Raw genomic sequence first — 5,618 nt, 5'->3', positions numbered from 1 at the left:
ATTACCACATCATAAATACAATCTAGACTGCTGCAGACAATTGAATACCTAAGAAAACTAAAACTACAAGAGGAAGTCAGTGATTTCTTTATGTAATATCATAATGGGGGTGCTTATTTGCCTTTGCTTTTATTTATTTGCTCATATATTTATTTATGGGTTTGTAAATGGAAGGAGTGAAAGGTAAAAAGCTAACAGCATAAGGCCATTTCTGTACTAGAAGAAATTATAGGTAGCTGGGTGAGATGGTTAATGCATAGTAGTAACTCATGAATGTTTGTTTTGTATTTTCTGTGCATACATGTACATGTGTTTGTATGTGTGTGCATATATGTGTGTGTAGTTAGTATTTTTTTATTATTTATTGTGTAGAATTTTTTTTTATATATTTCTATTCATAAGGAATTGCCTGGAAAGCAGTATTCAGAGTGCAATACTATGCTAAATATCTCAAACATTCACCAATTTACTCAGCAGGGTAACTTTTACACCACTAACTTCTCGTATATATGTCTGTGTGTATGTGTGCACATATATATATATATATATATAAATGTATATGTGTGTGTATATATATGTAAAAATATATATATTTGAATGTGTGTGTGTACATGTACATGTATGTATACATGTACATGTGTATGTATAGATGTATAATTCTATCTGTCTATATATGTATATATACATGTGTATGTGTGTGCGTGTGTGCATACATACTCCAGCAATGCTCTTCAGTAAAATTTAGACTTCAATTTCAAAGTAGGTCTAGCAGTACTTTTAAATATTTTTCTTCTTTTTATTTTTGTTATTTTTTTTATTTTTATTTATTTATGTATTTATTTATTTATTTTTTAGTAAGATAAGCTTTTTCTTAAGATTTATTTCACTGACATGCAAATGTGTTGCTAGAATAAGTTAGCTAGCTTAACTTTTACCACTAATAATGCGGTTGTTGTTACCATGACTACTGCTCAAAAGGATTATTCCTATGTCTCCAGTAACTATTATTATTATTATTATTCTAGATGCCTGTAACCTTTCTTGTCTTCTCTTTTATAGATAAGCTACCTGAAGTAAAACTGTTGTAACATGTTTTGTTTTCTGTTCTTAAGTCCTTACAACATGTTTCCTGTACATTTGCAAACAACAATGATTGTATTATGTCCTTTCTGAAGCATCTTAAAACTAAATTATGCTTAAGGGCTAAAGTGCATTTCTAATTTCAATGACAGATATTTCTGAAAAGTAATTTTGAGGATACTGTGGTAGCTTGTTGTAGCACATTGTATGCATATGTGTTAGTGATGGTGTGTGACTACATGTGTATTTTAACTGCAAGGTATCTGGTAACCTCTATATAAGGGTTATACAGTTGCCATTAAATATAATTAGGTTTTAAGATGCTTCAGAAATAGGAAATATTTTCTTAAGAAACAGAGGTTTGAAAATGAAGAATTAACTAAAGACTATGATTTCATAGAGGGTTCTTTGTGTAATACCAACCACTTCCAGACCGTTTAGTTATTTCAATATTCAATAAATAGTTATTACTATAGGCATGGCTGCATGGTTCAGAAGTTTAGTTCCTAAATACATGGCAACCTTAGGCAAAATGTCTTCTACTATAGCCTCAGGCTAACCAAAATCTTGTGAATGGATATGGTAGATAGAAGCTGAAAGAAACCCATTGCATATGTGTGTATGTATGCATATGTTGGTTGTGGATATTTGTGTGTGCAAGAATTTGATGTCTCCTTGTATTGACATCAAATGATCTATTTTTACAGACATAATTTTTATTGGACATTGAAAATCAGTCATCAAGATCATCATTGTTAACATCATCATCATCATCATCATCCTTGTCATCACCACCATCATCACCCATCCATCCATCCATCCATCCATCCTCTTAATCATCAAAATCTGGGATAGCTCTTCTTTGAGGTTATTGCCCTCCTAAATAGGTGAGGGACTTCATCTTGTATATTCTACATAATCAAAATCTCGTTTTCAAAGAAGGAACAGGTTTTACAATTGTAATACAAAAACACAAATAGAAAAGGCTAGAAATTTATCTATTCCGTTCATAAGACAGCAAAGATAGAGAGCTTCTTAGTGAAGGTTCCACATTAATTAACTTTAAATCTTTGCTGTCTGTTTGATCTCAAATGAAATTCCATCATGCTTCTCTGGTACTATAACTCTCATTATTGTGAGATGTGTAAAGTGTTCTAAACAAACAAGACATTTGACCAAAGGTTGTGAAATGGACAGTGATTTAGCTATTTCATTCAGTATTGTTCACATATTATGAAGGTGGCAGCAAAACAGGTTTCTCTGTTATTGTTAAAATATGATGACATGATTTAGTAATGTTTAAGAATCACAGAGCCACAGTTAAGATGAAGAGCAAATCCTAAAGGTTATTGAAATGGAATAAATTACTAAACACAATATAGACATATTTTTCTTATAACCTAAACAAAACTATTATATTTGCTTTTCCTCTTTTGCTTCAACTCCTTCTTTTCACACACTCATTCTTTCCCTCTTTTAATTTTCCTTCATCTTTTTCTTTTTCTCATTTACTTTATCTCCCCCATCTCTCTCTCTGTCTTTCACCAATCTTCCACACACTCTCTCTCCCCTCTCTCTATTTATCTTAACTTATACATTCTCTCTCCCTATCCACTACTCTCTTTTTGCCTTCTCTGTCTACCCCATCTCACTCATTCTATGTTTTCTCTTCTCATTTTTTTTGTTAATTTGCTGTTAAAACAAAATTCCCTACAAGCTTATTGGATTCTATTTTAATCTTTCTGATACCAACCTACTTTAGACAGCATCAGGTACTTTGATACAAAACCACCTGGTTTAAAATATTTATATATAATTTAAAGCCTTCCTCATAATAATTCTCTTAAGAATCATCTGTTAAAATATTTTTGACTGATTTCAGTCATTAGACTGCAGCCATGTTTGGGCATTACCTTGAAAATGTTCATAACATCAATGCAAAATTTAGTAATTTTATGAAATTTCCAACAAATTATTTAATATTTCTTAAATTAACTGAAATACAAGAAGAGTATTTCATAAGAAATGTAATCTTAAAGAGGTTAAAATTGTAGTGATGCTACTGTGTAGGGTTCGGCGCACATGCGCAGAATGGGACTACTTCCGGGTGGCCACCGGAAGTCTTCCCCATGCGCATGTGCGGGAAAACATCTCTCGAGCCCGCGAACCTCAAATCTCTCTCTTCGGCTCAAGACAGCACTGCGATCGGTCACGGTTTTCCTGGCTCTGACAGCCACACACCAGCTTCAACCAACTTCAACCAACCTCAACGACCAACACCAGCAGTATATCAGAGGCTGTCTATTCCCCCATCAGACAACGTACAACCATGAATCAATAAACCAAGTTGTCTGTTCACCTTTAACCTGAGTTTCGTCTGTTTGTTTTCTGCAAGAATTTTGTATGTGACTAGAAAGGATCTCGACACCCTTCCAGTGCTTCGATGATAGATCCTTTCACGTTACAAAATAATATTAATTCTTAATGAAAATGTATGGAATCTTTGAAATCTGAAGTTGCTTCTCAACAATGTGCTCTTAAGTTCAGTCCCACTGCACCCTACCTTGGACGAATGTCTTCTAGTCTAACCTTGGGACAACCAAAACTTTGTGAGTAGATTTGATAAACAGAAACTGGAAGAAGCCCAGTGTGTGTGTGTGTGTGTGTGTGTGTGTGTTTGCTTCCAGTGCTAGAATATACTGTCATCAAAACAGGTTGAATGTTCAGTGAGCTGTACCAAGCTGTTTCATTCCAAACCCAAAAAGGACAAACAACAAAGTTTGACTGTGGCAGGATTCATACTCAGAGGGTAGAGAGCCAGGAACAAGCCATACACGATGTTCTAGCAGACACACTAGTAATTCTGTCAATTTGCTGTCTTCCTTTCTGTTGCATGGGGAAGAAAAGAGCATCAAACTTTTCCAGCCAAATTTTATCCGAAGGTGCCCTACCTGCCTAACCTCTGGTTAGAACCTAGCAGCAAACTCCCTCTACTCAATGCAGCTACACACATATTCATCTCATATGACAACCCCAAGGTGAAAAAGGACCCACTCTAGTCTTGTTTCTGCACACATGAACTTCCTCAGTCCTCTCCTTCCGGTAAGCCCCCTCAGCCATTTAAGAGACCTTATACTTCCAGTTCACCTCATCCCTGTCATCCTCATAATTTCTGCTGTAAAACTATACTTAAAATGCTTTATCACTGTTTCTAGATATATTCATGCATTTCTTCTTAATCCATTCCACAAGTAGTAAATAAGGTGTTTGAAAAATGTCAGAGGTTTATTCATAGAGTAAATGGATTAGACATGTTGCTATTCCAAACCTCCAACCTAGTCCTGATCAAGTAGGGCTATGATCAAAAGCATTCCACTCATGCCCATTCCATTTGTTTTTCAGATATAGTGTATTTAGAATCTCATTATCTAATTCACACATATTTGTTAGCACTGAATTAAACATTATGCTTCACCTCTTCTTGGTACTTGTTTCCAACGTATCTAATTAGAGCAGTAAGAGTCAAAGTTGTTAGCTCCAAGTCAGTTTTATATGTAGATGATGAAAGAACAAAAAGCAAAAACTACACACACATATATCTAAAGAAAGACACACTCAATAATGTAATCTTAAATGTTTGTGTGTGTTTAAGACAATGGAATGTGTTTTGGGAGAGATTTGGCTGCTATTTCTAACACAAGTCAAGCAACCACATAAAGACTCCCTCGTGAATAGTAAATTGTCAGTGATCTAAAATGAACAGCTAACCTTTTTTACTGGCAAGCTGGCATTTTGATGACTCAGAAAATTGCAGATTTGTTTAGAATCTCCATAATTACCCTCTAAGAAATTATATTTAAAAATTTCAACCGTTTTATCTTGTAAGTAATGTAAAGTAAGAAAAGGAATATCTGAAAATCCAGTAGTATTTTCTCTTTTCACAATTCTTTGAATTCTGAAAAAGAGAAAATATTACTAGAAAAAATAAAATCTATGAAAAAAAAGATGAGAAGTATTTCTTGTTAAAAGATGGCAGATGCAGTAGCTGATTACAACAATTTCAGCATGTTTTTTTTTTCAATAATAAATATTTTTTCAAAACAAATATTCATTTTTTTTTTTTGATAATATATATCTTTTATAATAACAAATATTGGTTTTTAGATTTAACAACCAAATACAAAAATGTTTACTTTAAACAGATATTAAATAATTCTTCATATATATATATATATATATTAAAAAATCTTGATTTTTATGAGTAATTTCTTTTTCTATTATTTTCCAGGTAAGAAACTACACGATTTCATACAAATGATTGCAAGATCTTTGTAAGTGTTCGCAAAACATATCATTCTATTTCTTATCTGCTGTTATATAAATGTATGTAATTTGTTAATTATTTACTGTATAAGCAATTGTTTAACATTTATTCTTCTTCGACATATTTGACATTTTCTTGGGAAAGAAGCCTCTAAATTTATATCTGGAATCTCATGTTCATTATGTCATTATTTAGTTGAATCTCTTACTATTTT

Source organism: Octopus sinensis, linkage group LG1, assembly GCF_006345805.1.
Source record: "Octopus sinensis linkage group LG1, ASM634580v1, whole genome shotgun sequence".
Lineage (NCBI taxonomy): Eukaryota > Metazoa > Mollusca > Cephalopoda > Octopoda > Octopodidae > Octopus > Octopus sinensis.
Note: the sequence above shows the minus strand (reverse complement) of the source record.